The sequence below is a fragment of the Mus musculus genome, chromosome 3 (genome assembly GCF_000001635.26).
Source record: "Mus musculus strain C57BL/6J chromosome 3, GRCm38.p6 C57BL/6J".
Taxonomy (NCBI): Eukaryota; Metazoa; Chordata; class Mammalia; order Rodentia; family Muridae; genus Mus; species Mus musculus.
The window spans coordinates 45,957,343-45,983,974 of record NC_000069.6 but is presented as its reverse complement, the minus strand read 5'-3'; the positions used below and the strand labels follow the sequence as shown (position 1 = coordinate 45,983,974).

The 26,632-nt window shown below is 35.2% G+C and overlaps 1 non-coding gene across 1 annotated transcript; it reads right to left on the bottom strand.

Moving 5' to 3' along the window:
* Positions 1-5,279: 5,279 nt before the first annotated feature.
* On the bottom strand, positions 5,280-5,387 carry Gm23337. The gene has a single exon (XR_003954746.1). It is a non-coding gene; the product is annotated as a U6 spliceosomal RNA (small nuclear RNA).
* Positions 5,388-26,632: the final 21,245 nt, after the last annotated feature.

Genomic DNA, 26,632 nt, shown 5'->3' with positions numbered 1-26,632 from the left:
TTAGAGAAAATTATCCAATTTGTCAAATTATGCATATGGAATTTCTTTCTCTCTAAAAATACAAAAAATGGCCTGGTGGTGGTTCATGGCTTTAATCCCAGCCATTGGGAGGCAGAGGAAGGCAGATTTCTGAGTTTGAAGTCAGCCTGGTCTACAGAGTGAGTTCAAGGACAGCCAGGCCAGGACTGCACAGAGAAACCCTGTCTTGAAAAACCAAAAAAAAAAAAAAAAGGGGGGGGGGGAGAAAATGACATATATATATATATATATATATATATATATATATATATATATATATATATATATATATGTATATATATATATATACAGTACTATACTCTTTCTGATGAAGATAACTTCAATGTCAGATCACATATGGTTTCAGTATGAGAACAACTTGTATTAGTTTCTAATATTTGGTACACATATGCATAAATCAATGCATCATACACTTGATTATCCAGGATACCATTCAACATTGGGTGCCCAATGGCTCCAGTAAAAGCTTTGATATCATTTACATTTTGTGTACATTTTTATGCCAACTATTATTCATAGTTTATATTGTTAATGCAGACATATGAGGACGGGCTTTATTAAATGATTACATTAATTGTATCAAGTAGAAAAGTTAGTGAGTGAACAAACAAATATTATGGTAATATATTCAAAAGCAGGTTTTTAGTATGAACATGGAGGTGACATTTCATTCATTATGATATTATTCTCATTATATGAGCTACTATTCTTTCACAATAGTTGCTTCTTCAGTTTGAGGTCAGTCTTAAAAATAAGTAATTGTAAGTGCTGAGTGTTTTCATTTACCAGCAATGCAGAAGAACCTAAACTATATAAATTGTGAATAAATAGAAGCAAATGTCCAAGAGTATTATCATGCATAGTGCTTCTGCATTGAAGAAGAGAGAAAAATAGTTGTATTTCAGGTCAGGTCCTAATGCAAATTACACCCATTTTAGAAAAGAATTGAGTATTGGCAGCTACTGAATGCTTTTGTGTATAAGTAGGAAACTGAGAAATAATGTTGTCATCAGAGAAAACAGTCTGATCCATCTTGCTCTCTTCTACTCAGTGTTGTATAATAATCCGGTTGCTCTCCACCCTAAGAAGGGCAGATTCTTCTCCATATTACATCTTTATAATTCCATGCCCCACTTTTGTGGTTTTACAATATCTGAACTATATTGATACTAATGTTAAAACAAAACAAAACATAAAACAAACAAACAAAAAACATAGGTCATCCTCTGCTAAATATGCAGCTAGAGCCATGAGTCCCACCATGTGTATACTTCGCGGAAAGAGGCCCTTGGTCCTGTGAAGGTTTTATGCCCCATTAGAGGTGAATGCCAGGGCCAAGAAGCTGGAGTAGGTGGGTTGGTGATCAGGGAGAGGGGAGAAGGGATAGGGGTTTTTGGAGGGGAAACTAATAAAGGTGATAACGTTTGAAATGTAAATAAATAAAATATGTAATTAAAAATAGAGGTGTTGTTAAGTCCATATGGCAAATAGAAAATTAAGCATATATATGTAACGTTATGAACAGAAATTTTGGAAGAAAATTCTCAAATTACTTATTGTGATAATATTCTTCAAAGATATAAGATTCTCTTGGGAGAGAAACATTTGTCTTATATCATATCACTCTTTTTGTCAATGTGGGCTCTAACAAATGAATTATGAGTATGTATATATGTCTTTTACATCAATATGTTGCGGAGTATTTTGTTTGATTAATCATAATACAGAAGGGTGAGCCCAAAAGTATATTGTGATTTTTTTAAAGCATCACTATGGAAGAAGACAAGCAGTTTGTCCTAATGAATGCATCTAATTGGTGCACTTTATTATAAAACACTGGCACAGCACTTTTCTAGAGGCAGTTCTATTTGTAACCAGCTGTCTCCAGCACGTCACAGGGTAATAAATGTGCTGCCGACTAGAACTGCTGATTAGCCTTTCTGGAATCCTGGAAAGTTAGTAAAAGCTGTTTGCCATTAAACAAAGACCTTTTTAGCAGCCTATAGAAAGAGTGCTCTAATCCAATGACCTATGGTTGTTATGCAATGGAGATAATCCCCAGGAAACATTTTCTGTATTTTATTCGGTTAAGTGTATAAGAATCAGAAAGAAAAGAAAATGTTAACTAGTAAATATGAATCACTTTGGTCATTCAAGAGTTCAGTGTTCTCACAGAAAAAATTTTGACATGTTTGTTTGAAGGTGTGTGCTTTGCTATAATTACAGAAGTACATAATTATATTGTTTTTATTTTGTGATGCTTAGTAACATGGTGTCAACAATTAATGCAGAAGAGTCACCAGTTCAAAGGAAAGAAAATTAAGCTTAGCTATCAGCAGAAGGTAAAATAACCACAAATAAAACAAAATAAATAATTACTTACAAAAGGTGTCTGAGTTGTACAGCCAAATAAACATGGTCTTCATTTTGTTCTGCTACTAACATAAGCCATTGTGACCTAAACAAAAGTGATCAACATGCCAAATAACTATTTAGTCTTGAAAATATTAAAAGTATGGCATAATTATAATTTAATTATAATTTTCAACCAACATACAATATGTGAGCACAAGCATTTATGGATGCTACTAACAATTGTTTCTTAGTATGTTCAGCCTGTTAGTATATTACTATCTCAAGGTCTTCTACAGCTGTGTTCATTTTATTAGACTTTTTTAATAGTAGTCCAGTCAATAAAGCATCTCAATTGCAAGTATGAGGAGCTGAACATCTACAGAAACATGTTTTCTTTAAAAAAAATGGAAAATCGAGATATGATGGAACACACTTATAGACCCTGCAGTGGAGAGGCAAAGAAAGTAGGACCTCTGGGATTGTCTAACCTTCTATCTTATGTGGTCTGGTCTCCACACACAAACAAGCACACTGACTTTTAAAAAATAAATAAAGTGTAAAGATTATAACAACATAATTCTTCAGAGAGGAGGGAATACAATTTATATTAGACTAGACAGGAAACGATAAATATATACTGCAGTGATAATGGCTACAAATTGAGATAAGTTTTCTAAAGCTCTTATTTCTACTTGCCTTCATAAATTTAGCTTCATTCTATTCCTTCATGGAACAACATGAGGTTTTTGTTTGTTTGTTTGGTTGGTTGGTTGTTTTTTTGTTTTTTTGTTTGTTTGTTTTTTTGTTTTTGTTTGTTTGTTTGTTTGTTTTTTGTTTTTGTTTGACAAGGTTTCTCTGTATAGTCCTGGCTGTCCTGGAACTCACTTTGAAGACCAGGCTGGCCTCGAACTCAGAAATTTGCCTGCTTCTGCCTCCTGAGTGCTGGGATTAAAGGTGTGCACCACCACTCTTTACAAAGTGAGTTTCTATACAGCTAGATCCCAACACAGAATTACATATTATTAATGATACATTTGTTCTCCAATTTTAAAGTAAGAGAGTAGAATAGTTTACCACATTGAATAATGTGGGTCACATGTAGGATACTCACTGTCCTAAGATAAGAAAGTGAAGTAGTTTATGAGTTTATTACACTGGGCAGTTTGAAAAGAGAAGAACTTAGAAGGAACATAAAGACAACTGACAGGAATTGTCTGAATCTGAGTCTCCACTGAGATAATACTTGAACTGAAAGAACCTTCTGAAATGACTGTTTTTAAACTGTTGAAGACTGCTTGAGGGATTGCAGATTTCAGTTACATGACTGACAAGTGAATTGATGTTGATACCAGTACAGTTTAACCTTCAGTTTGGTGTTATTTCATGCTGTACCCTTAGTCTTTAGTTAAGGCATTTCTGACAAACCAGATAACCTAAATTAGATGTCCAGAGTCCATCTACTAGAATGAGAAAAATGACTCCAAATATTTTTCCACTTTCATTCATGCAGTTTTGCATGCAGTTTGATAATACAAACACACACACACACACACACACACACACACACACACACACACACACACACACACACACACACTTACTTCCTGGCCACCATGATGTTAGCTGCCTGTTTTCCTACACTCTTACCTAACCAAGTCCTTATTTTGTCATAGGATGAAAAGAAAGAAAAAAACTGATCATGGATTGACAAAACCATCTGAAATTATGATAAAGACTAAAGCTTTCCTCCTGTAAGGGTTCTATGTCAAATTCATACTAAATTTTATGGTCTCTGTCCTTATCAAATCTCAAAAAGAGTAAATAAAAAGTTGAGGACCAGATGAAATAGCTCATAAGATAAATTTGCTTGCCACCAAAACTGATGATTTGAGTTTAGCACCTGGGAGCCAAATAATATGGTAGAAATAAGGATTTGGTATACATAAGTTTTCTCTTACTGACATATGTGCACTTTAATACATACTTAACAGTCAAACAAAGACAAATGCAATTCATGTTTAAAATAATGAATGTATAGCTTACATACCTCACATCCTCAAACATACTTCAAATTGATAGGGTTTTAAACATGATTATACTATCAAATGACAGACAAACTGCAGAGGATGGCCTAGTCAACCAGGAATGGGAGGAGAGGCCCTTGGTCTTGTGAAGATCATATGCCCAAGTACAGGAGAATGCCAGAGCCAGGAGGCAGGAATGGGTGGATTGGGAAGCAGGGCAAGGGGAGGTTATAAGGGACTTTCAGAGAAGAAACTAGGAAAGGGGATAGCATTTGAAATGTAAATGATGAAAATATCCAATAAAAATTAACATTTAAAAATGTTTATATGTAAAATGCCATAATGAAACATATTTTGTATAATAAACATATTTAAATAAAAACAAATTTTAAAACAACAACAAATGATCACAAAATATGACTAACATTTCAAAGAAGAAATGACATTTGTATTCAATACATTCATTCACAGGATTTTAATATTTCATGTATAAGAAATATTTATTAAGAGATGTTTACCACTGTGAATCTTTGTGTTAACTACATTGAACAAAATTTCTAAGAGACAAAATTACAGACTTGTCAAGGTGTGAGGCATGTAATGTGTGCACAGTGGACAAAGTATAACTTCATGCAGTTGCTGTAGAAATGAGTTTGATGGGTTCTTGACAGGTGAGCATGCACTATCATATTAAGATGCAATATGTCACTTAGACTCTACCAAAATAAAAAAAAAGAGCAGAGAAATCAGGGCTGCAAAGAGATAACTATAAGCTGATGTTTATAGAATCATTACTCAAAGGAGAAGAAGAAATAAGATAACGGAAGACGCCACCAAGAGATAATTATTGGGTGGATAAAACTAGAATTGGAATGGTTCACGAATATGCATTTCATCCTTGCATAGGGGCCATGCTAATATTCTCCACATCATTCCAATTTTAGTGTATGTGTTGCTGAAGGGAGTTGCCTGACAGCAATGGGAGGGGAGGCCCTTGGTCCTGGGGAGATTTGATGTTTCAGAGTAGGGGAATTCTGGAGCCGAGGAGCAGGAGAGTGTGTGTGGATGGGGGAGTACTCTTACTCAGGCAAAGGGAAGAAGGAAGGGGAGATGTGGAATGAGAAGTTGGTAGAGGGGTAACCAGGAATTGGGATATCATGGGAAAGGGGCTTGGTAGAGGAGGTAAAAGGAATGTGGGGTATTTGAGAAATAAATGAATGGAATGACTAATAAAAAATTAAAATTTGAATAGGGCATTGGTTAACAACTAATAATAATGAAATTTTGAAACATGCTTCAATCTAGACATTGAAGACATTATCTTCAGCAAAGAAACCAAACACAAATTAATACACTATCATATGAAATTCGAAAGAAAACAAAAAAGAAAAGAAAAGAAAAGGAACACTGAGAGAATGAAAGTAGAATTCACGTTATCAGAGTTGTGGTGGAGTTAGGAAAAATAGTTACAGTTTAATGGGTAGAAAGAGTTTATTAAATTTGTAGCAAAATATTTCTTTCATAGGCCATTTTCATACTTAGGTAGCATTGAATATGCACTTAGTGATATTGGGCTTTTACATTTTTAGAAATATTTTAATGAAAATATCATAGAAAATGTATTTTGCAACAACTATAAAAATAAATTCATGACACTAAATTGAAAATGTTTTCACACAGTGGAGTACTACTCAGCTATTAAAAACAATAAATTCATGAAATTCACAGGCAATGGATAGAACCAGAAAATATCATCTTGAGTGAGGTTCCAAGACATAAATGAACACACATGGTAGGTACTTACTGATAAGTGGATATTAACCCAAAACTTCAGAATACCTAGGATAAAACCCACACACCATATGAAGCTTAAGAAGAAGGAAGACCAAAATATGGATGCTTCAATCCTAAACAGAATGGGGAACAAAATAATCACAGGAGATAGAGGGAGGGAGGGAAATGAGAAGGAGAGCAATGGAGAAGAGAAAAAGAGAGGCAGGAACAGGTATTAGAAGGGACAGAAGAAAAGTTCAGAGGTTCAGGAAATTGAATAAAAACATGTGGCTGTTGGGGATGGGGAACTGTGGAAAACTATTAGAAAGTCCCAGAGTCCAGGGAAGCAAGAGGCTCCCAGAACCCAACATGAGTAAAATTAGCTGAAATACACAATAAAGGGGAGAGAGGACCTATAGATACCACCTCCATTAGACAGGCAAGGTCTCCAGTTGAGGGATGGTGCCACCCACCCATCCCATCCCCTGTCCCCTTTGCCTCTATGAAGGTGCTCCTCCATCCCATCACCCACTCCTGCCTCATCCTCTAGCATCCCACTACTTGGGGCATCGAGTTCCAAAATTGTTAACAAAATTGTTGACTCAAAATTGTTAACCCAGAAATTTTCCTGTAAAAAGGAAATTAAGGGACAAAAAATGGAGCAGAAACTGAAGGTAAGAACATCTGGGGACAGCCCCACCTAGAGATGCATACCATCTGCAGGCAGCAGATCCAGGCACTATTGCTGATGCCAAGAATTGCTTGCTGCCAGGACATTGTATGGCTGTCCTCTGAGAATTTCTGCCAGTATCTGACATATAGAGATGCAGATACTCACAGCCAATCATCAGACTGAGCCTGGGGATCCCTTTGGAAAAGACAGAGGAAGGACTAAAGGAGCTGAAGGGGATTACAACCCCAAAGTAAGATCAATATCAACTAACCAGACCACACAGAACTTCCAGGGATTCAATAACCAACCAAAGATTACTCAGCGAGGGATCCATGACTATAGCTACATATGTAGCAGAGGATGGCCTTTGTGGCATCAATGCGAGGAGAGGTTCTTGTTTCTGTGGAATTCGATGCCCCAAAGTAGGGGGATGCTAGAAGATGAGGCAGGAGTGGGTGATGGGGTGGACGAGCACCTTCATAGAGGCAAAGGGGACAGGGGATGGGATATGGGGGTTACTGGGAGGAAATCAGGAAGGGGAATATCATCTGAAATGTAAACGAATAAAATGATTAATTAAAAATAAATGAATGAAGAAAAAGACTAAATTTGAACTTCAAGACAGGCTACTTGTGATGAGGTTAATAACTGAGCAGCTACTCTTCACTGAATATTGAATGTACTGCATCCTGCAAATGTCAGAGTTTGGCAATGTCTTCAAAAATACTGGACTGTCATGTTCATGGCTCTGTGACTTACTGATCACCAGTAGCAGCTTAGGACATGGCTCAGCTTACTAATAGCCTGCCACAAGTGCACAGCACTAACCTAGAAAACAGTGTGGAGTGCAGTGTCTACTGAACCTGTGTCATTTTCACATTTTCATCTCTTTATATTTGAGACATCACAAAGCGAGTTATTCTAGGCCAATGATCATCCTTTTTAAACATTATGAACATTCAGTGGCAAAGGTTACTTTCTCAAAAATAATACACATAAACACATATCTAAATGTGTACTCTGGTATTTCATTAGTAAGCATTTAAAAACTTCACATAGTACCATTTATATAACAGACTCTACTCAATCATATTGTCATATTATCTTGATTTTCTGCTTATCTATAACTGGGAGATAAGGGAAGCTGAGAATAGTAAGGACACAAAACACTTCTTACCAAACTCCTACTTACATATTCAAATATTAGCATTCCATGATGAAGGAGAGGGCATAATTATTAAATGTATCTCCCTGTGGAAATGTTTTGTGGGGCTGTAACTGCCCATAAAATGCCCTTGTTCTTATGTGTATCTTCTTGTGAATTCACGTATAAGTAAACTTATTGATTCAACAAACTAGGGTTTAGTGAATTCATTTCTTTGATTAGTCACTGGATTCTTATCTTGGATGATCATTTTTTATGCTTGTCAACACAATATTAATGTCACAACATTTGAGGCCTGAATTGATACACTTCAGTAACAAAGATAGTTTGAAATGGTAGCATTATCTCTACTAGAGATCCATCATGAAGCTGAAGATAAGCTTTCTGAGGGTAGAATATCCATGAAGACAATCTTGATACAACTGTCCTTTCCCATGTGGCAAAGAATTGCATATCTACTTGCTTGAGTTGGTTTCATTGTCTGTGACAGGAGTGAAATGGGTGAAAAAGCATTTCATATGGGCTATCCTGTCTAACTTTGAACTTTCTGGTGGGGTAAGGTGGAGAATCACAAGACTAGTCTCATACTTTTTGAGATGTGGAATAGCATACCTCCTTAATGAATTCTGTCTGTCACAACAGTATGAAGACCCTGTCAAATAATTGAAATATCATGGGATATATTACAGTCTTTGCAAGTAGCACCTATGGCACAGTACCATAAACAGGCTGCAGTATCAATTATGTGGCCCTTGTCTGGAAAATAAGACACCCAAGAGAGGTTAATCTGTCAGCCTAGAAAAAACTTGCTGATAAAAGGGAGAACTTACAAAAACGAATAATATGCACATATCAACCAGTTGTCTATAAATTAGTAGGCAAAACTGGGAGTAGGAGGGGGAGGCAGCACTGGCTTGAATTTTGTCAATGTGAAGCATGAAAAAGAAAAAAAAAACATATTTGAATCTTCCATAAATACCTCTAGCTGATATCCAAACATTTAGCAGCCATGAGAAGAATCAGACTAGGAGAAAGAGAATTATAAGTGGTAAAAGATATCCAGGAGGGTTTATCTATAATACATATGAAAGTACAAATCAATGAATAGCCATGTAGATGGATCCTTAATAATATCCTGGTAGTGTAAACAATGATAACTAGGGAATATTTGCCTATGAACTACTAGAAATAGGAGACTTTTAAGAAAGAAACTCTCACAGCCTGACTCATAATTCAGTGGCGTATGGGGACCAATCTGAGGGCTGCAAAGGCAAACTGAGTAATCAAACTACTACTCATCTCTCCTGAAACAAAAATTCCCTGGCATGTTCCCTAGAGGAGTGAAATCAACCTCAGAAAGCGTTCCAAGGGATTATGAATACAATTGCTTACTTGCATACTTCCTCCTTAATTTTAGCTATGATCAACAGGGAAAGAGTTTGACAACTTTGTATCTTGCAATGTTACACGTGTTCTATATCTAAATTTTTAGGGATTTTATTCTGATGATTTTTGTTGGATGCTTTATACATCTCTTAACATGATCATGCTGTGTTTTTAAAATTTTTTCTTACAATTTTAACAAACTATACATTCCAGAGATAAATCACATTAACGGTGGCATAATCTTAACTATGATAATTTCTTTTTTTTGTTTGGAGTACTATTTTTAAAAGATATAATGTTGTCCATATTTCTTCTAAATGAGTCAGGTACAAAATTTCAAGGGAATTCTCTTGGAAAAAATCTTGAGTACCAGTTTAAGAGAGATGACAAGGTAAACATGACAATTACGTCAAAGACAAAAGCAAAGATGCCATGTTTTTTTCTGTCCTGGATTTACAATATAATACTCATACACTTCAACATTTTACCTTACATGAAAATTCAAATTAGGGAACCACACATTAACTTACACTTTTCCTGTTGCAAAAATATATGGCAACATAATAACATTTTCTGTGATTTTTACTGGTCTTGATATTTTTTAAGAAACAATTCATTTCATTAATGACTTTAATTAATTCTAAAGAATAAGTAACTGTTTCAAGAAAATATTAGGTTTATTTATTTGTTGGCAGCTGTGTATCTAACTATACAATTCAAATGTTTTAGCAACCTCCTTCAACTCACATAATCATATTAGTCATGATTTTCATACTGATTCTGAGCAGTTCTTTAATTCAAATCAATAAACTATTTCATCTGTACACAGTATATGAATTTACATGTAGAGGTAGTTTTAAAAAGAATGGTTCCAGAGGGTTGATTTATTCAAATGCATATTCACCATGGAGTGGAATTCTTTGAGAAGGATTAGAGGAATGTGTCCAGGTTGGAAGAGGGGCATCTATGGCCTTGGACTATGCCAATCTCCCTCTTTCCTTCCTTCCCTCTCTCCCTCCTTCCCTCTCTCCCTCCTTCCCTTGCTACCTGCTTCTCCCCCTCTCTCTTATTCTGCATCCTTCCCTCTCTCTCCCTCCTTCCTTTCCTCTGTCTCCATTTTCCCTCTCTCCGTCCCTCCCACCTTCCTTCCCTCCTCCCCTCCCTCCTTCTCTATCTCACTCTGTCTAATTCCCTCCCTCTCTCTCCATCTTCTCTCCTTCCCTCCTCCTATATCCTTCTCTCTCAGATACCTGTAAAAACCTTTTACCTATTGTCCATTACATGTCTGCTTCCCACCATGATCTAATGATTTAGTCCACCATCCTAGAATAAATCTCTAAAACTGTAAGCAGGCCCCCAAATAATTTCTTCTATAAGAGTTGCCTTGGTCATTGTTTCTCTTCAAAGACAGTAGCTAAGATAGGTATTCATGGGTATTCACAGTTGTTAGCCAGATTTAGCAAATATACCTCAATACATCAAAGCTGCATTGCCATCACTTCAAGCATACAGAGATGTGTGATGCTGTAGTCATCAGTACCAACTTCTCTTGAAATTCAGCACTGTGAAGAACATAACAAACATGGAATAACTTCTGAGGAGCCATGAAGCTGAGACCACCAGTGTGTTTCATATTCACTTATTTGTCAAGAGATCATTTCTATCTCTAATATTAGTATTATTAATTTATTGTTTGTAAATTGTCAAATCATACTTATAAATGTCAAAGCATAATGAAGAAAATATATGAAAAATTATAAGTGGCTCATTAAAGCAGGCTATTTATTACATTTCTATTAGTCCTCAGTATTGACAGACAGGCAGAAAATGACAATAAAGAGGATTATGTTTCATAATTAGCAATAAAAATGAACAAACACAATAATTTTTATTATATACCAGAAGGAATATAGTTCTAGAAATGAATGAGTCCTACCATTAAAAGTGCTGTAAAATGATTTCAAACTTCTTTGTGACCAAAAAATAGAACCAGATAAAACTATGATTAGACTGTTACAATGAGAATTAAAGTACCTATTTTTCAAAACAGAAAACTGTAAAAGTTCAGATAGATAAAGGAAAAGAAACTCAAATTTTTGAAAGATCAAATTCTTGTAAGTGATGTGAATATTTTTTGTTGCTATACAACGAAACTGTCTTTACTGTTTGCTAAAAGAATGTGCCTCAAAATGATAAATTTAATTGTAGAAGTGGTTCTTAAAGAAGAAAATTGGATAAAGTATTGACGGTAACCTTTTATTAAAAATGAAGGGTTTGTATACATTATGAAATGCTCATGTGAATTAATGACAATATGAAGGAATTGTCACTGACACCAGTAACCTTGTTAGTCAGCTTTCCATTATGCTAACAACACTTCTCAGAAAAACAACATAATAAATAAATGTTTTGCTCAAAATTTATGGGTTTTCATCCATAGGTACTTAACTCTGTTGTTTTAGAATGTGCAGTGTCAGAATACCATGGTGAATAGTATTTTGTGAAGCACCTTTGTTCAACTAAATGTGACTTGGTGGAAACAAGAGATAGGCTGGAACCACAATCCCTACTTGCTTTTCAAGAGCAACCCACGGTGACATTTCTTTTGATATGGTACCAACTAAAGTTTCTATCATTGTTTAACCACTCAGCAGGCATCACAGACAGGATTTAGGAGGATTGAATTAAACAATCATGTTCTTCACCAATGTTCAAAAGATTTATGTCTATTTACTAAAGGAATATGCCCTTCCTGTGTCTTTTGTAGTCTCCAAACTGGACACAGTTCCAGCATCTCCCAGAAGTGTGGCTTCCATCATGCTATCTGGTGCAACATATTCTGAATTTGTTATAATATGCTGACCTCCATAGCCTTATGGAACACATTTTTACTCCTGTAGTCAATCTATTTTTCATGTAAGTGATATGATATATTTAATCACTACATGGCAAAATATATTACATTCTCTTAAATTGTCATCAAGAATATGTGAATTACCCAAACAGTTTGTTCTTCAGAAAGGACAAGAAAATTCACTCATCTAATATTCTCAAAAATTCAATATCGTAAGCATTTTTGTAGTATCAAGTGGTACTTATTTGTGAGACAGGTCTAAATGTAGGATGTCATTTGTGTTTTGTTTGCTTGTTTTTTGTTGTTGTTGTTTTGGTTTGGTTTTTTTGGGCCATCCATGCATTTCATACAAAACTGTTGTATATTTAATATGGCTATCTCAATTTATGAATCCATGTTGTTCTCTTACCACTTTATTTGGTCACTTTATCATATGGAATGTGACATACACATTTTTTGTTAAGATTAACTTTATATATATATAATATATACAAAACATATATTATGTGTGTGTGTGTGTGTGTGTGTGTGTGTGTGTGTGTGTGTATGCCCTGTTACATTGGGATTATCATATGCTAAATGTAAATGGAAAATTGTAAAGGAAGAAGCACTCTCTACCCTCTACATCATTTTGGCAGGCTCATCTTTACTTTTCTGGGCATAATGCTCTTTATCACTACTAGTCATGAGTGAAGAGGATAACTTAATTACTAGAGAAATTTGTTTTATGTGGTGTAGTCTACAGTACAAAATTGGCTTGATAAACCTGTCTGCAGTAAATTATTTTCTATTGTTTTCTTTTCCTTCTTGCTTCCTACTGAAAACCAAATGCAGGCTTCTCTTTTTTGGTGGCATTATGCTTTGTAATTTTTTATCATAATGCCTGGTTTTTCCTTGGGAGTCTTTTCATTTAACCCAGAGTTAGAAGGCAAGAATTCAGAGACAGAATTCTTCCCCAGTATACATTGCTAAACCAAATAGCTTAACTGTCGTTGTTTCCACAAGTGACTGCAATTTACAGGCAGCTAAAGCAAATAGAAAGAGTCACTCTTTTTTTCCAGCAATTTTTAGCCACTTCTATATTTGCAAGAAGGGGAGGGCTATGAATCTTTTTAGTCTGATTTTAGGTCCACAAAGGAATGTTAGTTAAACTAAGCTTAAGTGAGTCTCAGACAGATACTCTCCACTGCTCTAGTTTTCAAAGAGCATCATCCATACCTAAAGAATAGAGTTTAGCAACACAACCTTTGCTAAAATTCTATATGAACCCTATATCGAAATATTTGCTGATGTTTATATTTATTTTTAAAGAAGATTTCACCTTTGCACATGGATTTTTCATCCTCTAAATGAGTCTCTTTTTATGATTGGTTCATAGGGCTCTGAATACTGAACATATAGATAAGCAAATGAAGTGAATTTTATTTATTTATTTATTTATTTATTTATTTATTTATTATTAACTAAACTGAAATATAACCAGGACACTATTGCATAACAGTCGAGAGCTAATTAAGAAGCACATTTTTAGGCATAGTTTTCATTTTATATAGAAATATTACACAAATTTAAACAACACAGTCCAATCATTGCACAAGGCCTCTTGATGCAAACATTAGACACCAAATCTCCAAATGTTTTAGGCTGCTGCCAAGCTGATTATCACCAAAAAAAAAAAAAGCAGCAAATAATTGTGAAATAAATTTTACTTGGTTATAAAATATAACATTTTCTAATATAGGTATGTAAAGATCAATATTATAAATGCATAAACTAGCTAGAGATGTGGCTCAGGTGATATAGTGATCTAACACTATGAACAAAGAAGAGTTTGGTCCTTAGCTCTGTGTAATCCAAGTGAGACAACATGTGCCTATATTAACAGTACTAGGAGTTCATGGTGATCCGTGGTTTTCTGGAATATTCAATGTCAGCCTAGATTATATTAAAATTCCTTCAAAACAAGCTAAATAAATCTAAAAATTATAACATACTCAATATTAATATTATCTTTTTGAATAATTATGTGAGCTATAGTTTTTCTACAGCTGGCTTATTTATGTTGATATTTCCCTTGCACAAAATGAGTGGGATATTCCTTAAATTTGTCTCACTAGGCAATGTCATCTGGCACAAAACTTCAGCTATGTGGGAACAAGAAACACCAGTTGATTATTTGCCCAGATCAGTCTGTGAACATCACTGTGAGGTATTTGATTAACTGGCAAATGATGTGAAATGGCTTAACCAATGATGGTTGGCACTATCCTTAAACAGATCATCCTGGAATATCAAAGAAAAACCTGATTTGTTCAATAAAGGTAGCCAAGCAAGCGAAGGGGAGCAAGACACCAAGCACTAAGTTACTACATGATCATTCCTTCAGTTCCTAGTGAAGTTCTACCCTAGTTCCCTCATTGATATGCTAAGCTGTAAAACTGAAAGAAGAAAACCAACAAACCGATACACAACAACAACAAAACACCTTCCTTCTGCAAGTTACTTTAACTTATGCCATTTTTCACAATAGAAAAGCAAACAAAAACAACATTGATTATTAATAGATCTACCTATCAACTCTTAATAACTAGAAATGAGTGCCGAATGAAACTTACTGAATCAGAAATGAATATGCACACACATATGAATGCATTTCAGGAGACAACCTTATATTAGAAGAAAGAGTGAATTAGTTATGAAAATAAAGTGAAGATATCATCTCGTCAATGCAAGTGCTTAGACCACGTTTTTTCTCCAAACTTTGTGTACCCAGTTTTACTAAAGCAGTTATCTGACAACACACTTGAGTACACAGTGCTATCTTTATCATAGAGACATAATGTTAACTTAGCACGCTGGGTATTTTTACATCTCAGTGCTGGAAATCTCATCTGTTTCCATCACTTACTAGAGACTCTTTTAGATCCTATTTTACTAAGTCTTAGAATATATAGAAGCTCTCAAGTTTATAAAATATATGTGCTTATTTTAAGAGAAATTTACAAAATGATCATCCTTGTGTCCATCAATCACTTTCTAAGTGTATTTCAAACTTCCACTTCTTTCTCTCTTGAAAATTCTTCACAGCAAGGATTAATGTCCTGATGGTGCTTTCAAACTTTTTGCTGATTTTCTTGCACATAGTTAATACACATAGACATATGTAGTTTTACTTAGATATATTCCCTCTACATTTTCATCTCACAGTCTTCTTCCTTTATATTATTTTAATTTCACTCATGCCGTAGTCACCTAATATATTTTTTCCATTTTTTATTAGGTATTTAGCTCATTTACATTTCCAATGCTATACTAAAAGTCCCCCATACCCACCCACCCCCACTCCCCTACCCACCCACTCCCCCTTTTTGGCCCTGGCGTTCCCCTGTACTGGGGCATATAAAGTTTACGTGTCCAATGGGCCTCTCTTTCCAGTGATGGCCGACGAGGCCATCTTTTGATACATATGCAGCTAGAGTCAAGAGCTCCGGGGCCTAGCAAACACAGAAGTGGATGCTCACAGTCAGCTAATGGATGGGTCACATAATATATTAACGTAGGCAGTTGAGTTTTAAATTTTATTTTTACAAATTTCACAGTAATGACAAATTATTTTCAGTTAGTAGTGGTTATTTTACTTGCCTATTTGATTTATGTGCTCATTGTGTGTGTGAATTGTTTTCCTAGTCTTTGTATGTGTCAATTTTACATTATTTTAATTGAATCACTCTGCAAAAAGTTCCTTTTATTATGAAGCAAATTTTATTTCTTTAATACAGTTCACAGATTCTTTCCAAACAATAACAGCCATTATTCTACTCTCTTTCTTAAAATGCTGAAAAGGGAAACTTGTCCACTTATTTCTTGAAGGGTCAGTATTTTAAACTGTGTTTTAGACTGACAGAGATCTGTGATAGAAAAGGCAAAATGTAATTGTGTACTTAATTTACCTCTGCCTATGAGTCCCTAGAAATATGTGACCATTGACGTGGTTATACCTTTGATTTATAATGTCAAAATGGGAAGTAACAGGGAGATGAGAATGAGGGAGGAAGGCTAGAGAAACACTTACCACCCTGCAATTGTTAAAGAAAAATAATAGGCTGGAGGAAAAAAATTGGAGGTTTGACAATTTTATGATCATGATTATTTTTCCTTTTTAAATATATTCCTTGCAAAAGACCTGGCAGATATTATATACTGAGAAAATCCTTTATGTAAAGAGAGAATTTCTATATAGTGAGGTCTGAGTATTGTTGTTTTCTGAAAACGCTTTTCTCTTATAGTGACTTTTTTCGCCTCACATATTGTATATGAGTAACTGGCTAAGAATTGTCTATGAATAGGTTTAGAAATTCACACGCTAGGAATGTTACTGGTTTTAATCCAATAAAATCAATGGCCAATTTCTAAAATATTTATGTATAATGTTTCATGTACAAACCTCACAATCAGGCAGACCAAGAAATTATTTCTTTCTTCAATTTGTAGGATGTCATTTAAATTGTAATGGCCCTGTCTAAAAATGTGCAAATGCACTTTTCAAAAATAGCTGTATTCTTGAAATTTCTTAGCTGTGAAATACTCACAACTGAGCCAGAACTAAATTTGTACTTCTAATTTTTAAAGATAATCTTTTTCTATGTATACTTAAAATAATTAATTTTCATCATATTTTCAGTGATTTCTTTGATCTGCAATTCATGTCACATATTTATCAAGATTACTTTTTCTTGAATTTCTCAACATAAATCTCTCATTTGTCCAGAGATCTAAGGCCAGTTCACTTTCATGAATATGTACATTGTTCAGAGTTAGCAAATACTTTCTTTTAAAAATAAATGTCTGGAAAGTATAAACTAGTGCTTTTCTGTCAAAAAATAAATCAAGATTTCTGAGTGTTTATTTCAAAAGCATTTGATTTTTCTCTCACCTGCTATCTTAGTTAGGCTTTTACTATTGTGAACAGACACCATGATCAAGGCAACTCTTCTTAGAACAACATTTAACTGGGACTGGCTTACAGAGCCAGGGGTTCAGTCTAGTACCATCAAGGCAGTAGCATGGCAGCATCTAGGCAGGCATGGTACAAGGAGGAGATGAGAGTTCTACATCTTTACTTGAAGACCACTAGAAGAGGACTGGCTCTCACATGGTCAGGAGGAAGGTCTTAAAGCCCATGCTGACAGTGTCACACTTATATCGGCAAGGCCACACCTACTCCCAGAAGACCATACCTCCTAATAGCGCTACTCTCTGAGCTAAGCATATTCAAACCACCACACTTGCTTACACCAACATGAATAGTTTAAGTAAATAAATTTTTAATCTTCCTTTGAAAACTAACTTGTGAATATTTATACATGTGTATAATCAATATAAAGTTTGCATCTTTAAATTTAAGAATAATATATTTCATGATGCTGTGTTTGGGTGGATTAGATTGACTAATGGATAGAAGTAAAATCTAGAACGACTTTTAGACCCAAGGGAGAATTTTAGATCTTTCGATGTGATATAAAGAAGATGATGACTAAATGTGGTTAGTGAAAAGTAACCTCCATTACCACAGCTTTGAAGAAAGAAAGAAACCAAAACTGCCTTCAAATATGCTTGCTTAGAATAGATCTGAGTGAGCTGTGGCAAGAGGAAAAATCAATGACTGAACTGTATGCAAAACAAATTTGATACTCTGGAGGGAAAAGTCAAATGCTGAATAAATATGCATAGAAATAGAACATCTACTGGGAATTAATCCTTCCAACTCAGTCTGGGCACAGAGATAAAAGAAAGAGGAAATCACTTGATGAAAAGAAAATGACTTCTAACTATTTCCATATTGGAATGAAGTTATTTCAACCAATCTGTAATGAATCAAAGAAATGGAAGTTTCACTCTGCAACTTAGTGTCAAAATCAAAAACTCAAGGGGAATTTAAGATAGAAAATTAAAAAAAAAACAAATTGTGACATTTAAAAGGAAAAAGTACAAATTATGATGTTCTTATTTATTAGATCTAATAAATATTCATTACATAATTATTAATTTTTTGCAAATGTTAATATTTTTTCTGTCTCCCCATAACATTACATTTAAGTTATTCTGAGAACTCAGTTTGAATTGCAATATCTTCTGAAACAGAATATAAATATATTGCCAATTCTAAAAATTATACATAATATAAAGATCCAGGAAAAATACTCTTTATGAGGAATATGATTTTTAAAATATATTTATAAACTTATTTTTAACACCCATACCATGAACATATTTTTAAACTGATAAATAGTGACACTTTCTGGGGAGAACCTTTCAAACATAGAGTTACTATGTAAAAATAGATAAGAAAAACAAATATGTGACAGGAAAATATAAAAATAAATAAATTACAGATGTGTAGGTGATAAATATATGACAGAGAAAAAGAGATAGATACATGGATAAATTGATCGGTTTAAAAAAGGATAAAACAGCAAGGTGTGGTGGCGCATGCCTTTAATCCCAGCACTCGGGAGGCAGAGGCAGGCAGATTTCTGAGTTCAATGCCAGCCTGGTCTACAAAGTGAGTTCCAGAACAGCCAGGGCTATCCAGAGAAACCCTGTCTCAGAAAACAAACAAACAAACAAACAAACAAACAAACAAAACAAAACAAAACAAAAAATTAATTATTTTTATTTTATAAAATAATTTAATAATAAAAGAATGACTCCATTAAATATGCAATTGTAAATTATGTGGCATTTATTGTTTGTATCACATATACATCTTTGTTGTTTCATAATTTGAAGTTATTGATAAGTATTAAAGATAAAAGTATGGTGAATTTGATTGTAAATCACATATATTTTCAAAATAATTGCACCTTGTATAACACTTAAATTATAAATACTAATAAGTTATTACATAATTTTCAATCTTTTAAGTTTCAGAAAATTATGATCAATCATGGTCTATCAATTTCAGATGGAAAATTCCATAAATAAATCATGACAACTGCTTTAACTAATAGGCACTCTGAGTAGTTTGAAGAATGATGGGTCATTATTCTATACTGTTTAAAATAAACCCTTAGTCCAAAGTAATCCTAGCTCTTTAACCACAATTTAAAAACTAAGTAAATTCTCCACTGTCAGATCAGTTGTCCTGGTAGCAAGGAGTTTAGAGCCTATGGAATGGAGACATCTATTTGGAGACAGGAGAATGGGGAGGAGGTATGGGATGTGGAACAGTCAGAGGGTGGAAAGGGGTAGGGAATAAAATGTGGAGAGTAAAAAAAAAAATAATTAATTAATTATAAAAACCAAACAACTGAACAAAAATATATCAAATGTTACCTCAAAAAAATATTTTATTTAGGCATGGCTTCAAGAGTCAACAATTGTGTTATATGCAATCCCCACCAAAATCCCAACACAATTCTTCAAAGACATGGAAAGAAAAATTCTCAAATTCATCTGAAAAGGAAAAAAAAAACAGAATAGCTAAAACAATCCTTAACAATAAAAGAATTGCTTGGGGAATCATTATTCCTGACCTCTAGCTTTACTACAGGGCCATAGTGATAAATACAGCATGGTATTGATACAGAGACAACATAAAAGCAGATACACTGAATCTAATGGAAGAGGAAGCAGAAAAACAGCCTTGAACTCACTAGCACAGGAGAAATTTTTCTAAATAGATCTCCAAAGCACAGGCTGTAAGATCAAGAATTGATAAATGGGACCTCGTGAAACTGGAAAGCTTCTGTAAGGAAAAGGACATAGCCATTAAGACACATTGGCAACCTACAGATTGGGGAAAAAAAATCTATACTAACCCTACATCTATCTGATAGAGGACTAATATCCAAAATATTTAAAGAATTAAAGAAGGATCAAAATCTCAGGTGACAACACATGTTGTTAAGAATATAGAGAAAGAGAAACACTCCTCCATTGCTGCTGGGATTGTAAACTGGTACAAACACTGTGGAAATCAATCTGGAACTTCCTCAGAAATTGGAAATAGATCTACCTGATGACCCAACAATACAACTCTGGGTAATATACTCAAAAGATGCCACACCATGCCTCAGGGGCATGTGTTCCACTATGTTTGTAGCAGCCTGGTTTGTGATAGTCAGAAGCTGGAAACAATACAGATGTCCCATGACAGAAGAATGGATACAGAAACTGTGGTCATTTACACAATGGAATACTACTCAGCTATTAAGAACAAGGACATCCTGAGTTCTGCAGACAAATGGATGGAACTATAAAATATCATCCTAAGTGAGGTAACTCAGACCCAAAAGGAAATGCTTGGTATGTACTCACTAATAAATGGATATACGCGAAATAATAATAACAATAATAATAATACAGAATACCCGAGATACAGGCCACAAAACTCAAAAAATTCAACAAGCTGAAGGGCTCAAGTGAAGATGCCTCAGTCCCAGTTGGGAGGGAGAAGAAAGCAATCACAAGGGGAGAGGGAAGGAGGAACTTGGGAGGGAAAGGGAACAGGAAGAGAGGGGAACATGATCTGGTGTTGTGGGTGGTGGGGATGACTAAAGGCCCGAGGGCCAGCAGAAAGAATGGAAACAGGCAACCTTGGAAGGTAGGAGGTTGGGGGGACCCTCTAGAATGTACCAGAGTCCTTGGAGGTGAGAGACTCTCAGGACTCAAAGGGTGGGACCTTAAATGAAATGCCCAACAGTAGGAAGAGGGAACTTATAGGGCCTACCTCCAACAGGAAGACAGGGTACCAAGTGAGGTACTGCATTACCATCGCATAGCCAAAACTCTGAAGGGCAATTGTTCTTGTCTGAAAGAACTGCAGGAATGGAAATGGAGAAGAGCCTGAGGAAAAGAAGGTCCAGTGACAGGCTTAAAGTGGGATTCAGCTCAAGGGGAGGTCCCAAAGCCTGACACTATTACTGTGGCTATGAAGCGCTCACAAAAAGGGACCTATCATGACTACCCTCTGAAAGACCCAAGAAGCTGCTGAAAGAGTCAGATGCAGATATTTGCACCCAACCAATGGACAGAAGCTGCTGACTCCTGTGGTTGAATTAGGTGAATACTGGAAGAAGCTGAGGAGGAGGGGACCCTGTAGGAGGACCAGCAGTCTCAATTAATGTGGATCCCAAGATCTCTCAAACACTGGACACCAACCAGGCAGCATACATCAGCTGATTGAGGCTCCCAACACATATACAGCAGAGGTCTGCCGGTTTGGGTTTAGTCAGAGAGGATAAACCTACCCCTCAAGAAACTGGAGGCCCCAGAGAGTTTAAAGTTCTGGTGGGGTGGGGGTGGGAAAAGCACACATCCTCATAGAGACAGGGGTGCTGGGAAGGAGGTATGGGATGTGAATATGGAGTTTTAAATATATATATATTGGTTTTATCGAGACAGGGTTTCTCTGTATAGCTCTGGCTGTCCTGGAACTCACTTTGTAGACCAGGCTGGCCTCGAACTCAGAAATTTGCCTGCCTCTGCCTCCTGAGTGCTGGGATTAAAGACGTGCACCATCACGCCCAGCTCAAGATTTTTTTTGTTTTTTTAAAGAGGACATCTAGGCATACCTGAAAATATAGAGGCAACTAAGAATTGCTTAGAGTAGGGAAATTAGTGATTCTCAGGGAATAGTGCCCTCACCAATTATCCAATAACAAGGAGGCCGCACTAACCTTATCCATACAAGCAGCACTGAATAGATTCAATAGGTTGCATTTATATATATTTGTGTGTGTGTGTGTGTGTGTGTGTGTGTGTGTGTGTGTTTGTCTACTTGGTATAGCAATAAAATAAGGAGAGGCTCTTTATTTGAGAAGGTACTGGGTAAAGTAAATTGGGGTAAAGAGAAGAAATGGGCAAATGATAACATTACATTTTAGGTTTTTTTTTTAAATTGAAAAATAGCTAAATTTTGCATTATCATTGAAGTCTGCATTTACAAAAGAAGTGTGTAGGTAAACATATTTGTTCCTTAAAGTTGCTTGCATTTTTCTAGAAGATTTAAATTGTATGATGATTACTTTTGCAGCATAAGACTTGTTTTGATGAATTACAGGTAAATTTAAGTTGTTGGCTTCCTGTAAGAATACTCTTCTCACTTGGAGCTCACATCTTTTAATTTCTCAAGCAAAAGAATTGAAAATGTGGTTATCTATGAGGGTTAAAAATGAAGGTTAACTTCATAATATTCTGACATGTTAAATGTCAGAAAATATAGCAGTAGAACTTTTGTGACATTAGTCAGAAAGGATGTTCTATGTAATGTTAATTTCTGACAGTTTATTTTAAATTACAGAGAATTTTATGAAGATTTTTAGATACTGATTCTTGGTATTCAATGTATTCTTCAGTAAAAATAAAGCTAATGCCATAATATAATTCGATTTCATGTTTATTCCAAATATTCTAAATGGAATTATTAAATTTTATTATTCTTATTACCATTATCATGTATAAATATGTCATATATAATGAGTTAATCCTGCTATAATAATTATTTGGCCAACAAATGACTACTGAATTCAGAAAAAAATTTCTGAATATTTACTTATATTCTTTCCATGCATATCCGTTCATAAGGTCTTAATAACAGTTGTAGTTATATTTAATAAATAGTATAAGATATTTACCATCAGAATTCACTTGTACTAGTAAAGGCTGTGGTATATTGGTAATAATCAAATAGGCTGTAAGTATTCGTGTAGGTACTTTTTAAATGACATATTTCTTTTTTTCTTTTTTTTAACTGTTATTGGGTATTTATTTCATTTACATTTCCAATGCTATCCCAAAAGTCTCCCACACCCACTCCCCCACACACTCACACACACCTCTTGGCACTGGCGTTCCCCTGTATTGAGGTATATAAAGTCTGCACGACCAATGGGCCTCTCTTTCCACTGATGGCCGACCAGGCCATCTTCTGATACATATGCAGCTAGAGACACGAGCTCCAGGGAGTAATAGTTCATACTGTTGTTCCACCTATAGGGTTGCAGATCCCCACAGCTCCCTGGGTACTTCCTCCAGCTCTTCCATTGGGGGCCCTATGATCCATCCAATAGCTGACTGTGAGCATCAACTTCTCTTTTTGCTAGGCCCCGCATTCTCACATGAGACAGCTATATCAGGGTCCTTTCAGCAAAATCTTGCTAGTGTATGCAACGGTGTCAGCATTTGGAGGATGATTATAGGATGTATCTCTGGGTAAGGCAGCCTCTAGATGATCCATTCTTTCGACTCAGCTCCAAACTCTGTCTCTGAAGGTCCTTCCATGGGTGCCTTGCTTATGGTCACTTGATCTTTGACAAGGGAGCTAAAACTATCCAGTGGAGAAAAGACAGCACTTCAACAAATGGTGCTGGCACAACTGGCGGTTATCATGTAGAAGAATGTGAATTGATCCATTCCTATCTCCTTGTACTAAGGTCAAATCTAAGTGGATTAAGGAACTCCACGTAAAACCAGAGACACTGAAACTTACAGAGGAGAAAGTGGGGAAAAGCCTCGAAGATATGGGCACAGGGGGAAAATTCCTGAACAAAACAGCAATGGCTGTGCTATAAGATCGAAAATCGATAAATGGGACCTCATAAAATTGCAAAGCTTCTGCAAGGCAAAAGACACTGTCAATAAGACAAAAAGACCACCAACAGATTGGGAAAGGATCTTTACCTATCCCAAATCCGACAGGGGACTAATATCCAATATATATAAATAACTCAAGAAGGTAGACTCCATAAAATCAAATAACCCCATTAAAAAATGGGGCTCAGAGCTGAACAAAGATTTCTCACCCGAGGAATACCGAATGGCAGAGAAGCACCTGAAAAAATGTTCAACATCTTTAATCATCAAGGAAATGCAAATCAAAACAAACCTGAGATTCCACCTCACACCAGTCAGAATGGCTAAGATCAAAAATTCAGGTGACAGCAGATGCTGGCGAGGATGTGAAGAAAGAGGAACACTCTTCCATTGTTGATGGGATTGCAAGCTTGTACAACCACTCTGGAAATCAGTCTGGTGGTTCCTCAAAAATTTGGACATAGTATTATTGGAGGATCCCGCAATACCTCTCTTGGGCACATATCCAGAAGATGTTCCAACCAGTAAGAAGGACACATGCTCGACTATGTTCATAGAAGCCTTATTTATAATAGCCAGAAGCTGGAAAGAACCCAGATGCCCCTCAACAGAGGAATGGATACAGAAAATGTGGTACATTTACACAATGGAGTACTACTCAGCTATTAAAAAGAATGAATTTATGAAATTCATAGGCAAATGGAATCACCTGGAAGGCATCATCCTGAGTGAGGTAACTCAATCACAAAATAACTTACATGATATGTACTCACTGATAAGTGGATATTAGCCCAGAAACTTAGAATACCCAAAATATAAGATACAATTTGTGAAACACATTCTTATTTCATTACACAAACACACAGACACACACATTTGAAAAGATAAATGTAAACATCAGGTTTTTTTCCCCTTTTAGAGAGATTAGATATAAACTTTCACCTGTCTCTGTCTCATTATAGATTAGCAAAAAGACAAAAGTGTGATAAGGACTGAGAAACAGCCACTAACATTTTGACGCTTGACTTGCTTTGATTAAAGCAATTCTAGAGAATATCTGTGACCTTTGCTTATTAATTACTTCTTCTATGTTGACTCAGATACACTGAAGAATTGCATTCATAAAAATCAATTTAAATCAATAGATATTTTCAATTGGAAGGTAAGAGTCTTAATCTTGAACCTAAAACATATTTCTAAATAGGTTTGTGTAGATATAAAATAATTGAAAACTTAAGGGCCAAATAATGACTAAAGGAATAAATATCATTTAATCTTCCAGAAAAGTGTTAGAAGCTTCCCAACATAATTGCTCATGTTTTTAATTCTAGTAACACAAAATAAGCGGCAAGTTCATCTCCTGAGTTCAAGGCAGTTCTGGTCTATATTGCTAACTCCTGGATAAACAGGACTATGTAGAAAGCTCTTGTTTTAAAAAGCAATCAAACAAATAAATGAATAAATACACTGTAAAGACAAAAGATTAAAAGGTACACAAAATAACAATTATTTAAGATTGTAGTTTTGAATAAGAACCATTGAAAGTAGACACACACAAAATGTATTCTTGTTGAATTGTTTTGGGTTTGAGTAGCATTTTGTCTTCTCAGTTATCTCAGTTACATGTCAATAAATCTTTATTAGATACATAGATGCCTATATATAAAAACATAAAAGCAAACAAAATGAAACTAAATAAACAACAAAAAAGTATAAACGGTACAGGTTTTCAGCAGCACAGAGGCTAACACTGGAGGAAAGTAAGTCTGAGGTCTTACTATGTTATTAGTATATGCTACATAATGAGAATGTCACAGGAGAGGAAAGTAGAAAATGAGAGGAAGAGGAAGAAGAAAGGAAGAAGAAGAGGAAGAAGAGAAGAAGAGGAAGAGGAGGAGGAAGAAGAGGAGAAAGAAGAAGAGAAGGTACTGAAAATGATTCAGTTGGTAAAATGCTACCAAAGCAAAAGTGAGGATTCAAGTTCAATTTCCAAAATTCTCACTAAGAAACTCTATATAGTGATACCTGCTTGTAATCTCAGCTAGGGATACGGGAGAGGGGGATTATAGGCCAGAAAGCTTACCAAAATGTCACATTATTAAAAGGTTGAGCTCTTTTAGGCCATATCATCTCATAAACTCTTGAAGGATAGTTTATCCCTGAAGGCAATAAAATGTTTGATCATATGAGTGTGTGAAGTATACTTTCTTTATATCAATCTTTGAGAAACACATAAACAGTAGTTATTAATTCATAATTGAGTCTTCCTTTAACTACTCCAAATCTGTTGAAGACCTGCCACTTTTGAAATATGAATTTTCTTATGTATTTTTGAAGTTCTTGTGAAATTCACCTGAAATAAAATGGTATGCCTTTCTTTGATCAATCTGTCTCATATGCAACCTATGCAAAATTCTTAAAAGAGAAGTGTATTTCTCAGCCACTCGATATTCCTCAGTTGAGAATAATTTATTTAGCTATGTACCCCAATTTAAATAGGGATATTTAGTTCTCTGGAGCCTAACTTCTTGAATTCTTTGTACATATTGGACCTCTATTAGATGTAGGATTAGTTATTTTCCCACTCTGTTGGTTGCTGTTTTGTCGTATTGACAGTGTCCTATGTCTTACAGGAGCTTGGCAATTTTACAAGGTCCCATTTGTCTATTGTTGATCTTAGAACATAAGCCATTGGTGTTCTGCTCAGGAACTTTGCCCCTCTGATCTTGTGTCCAATACTCTTCCCCATTTTTTCTTCTATTAGTTTC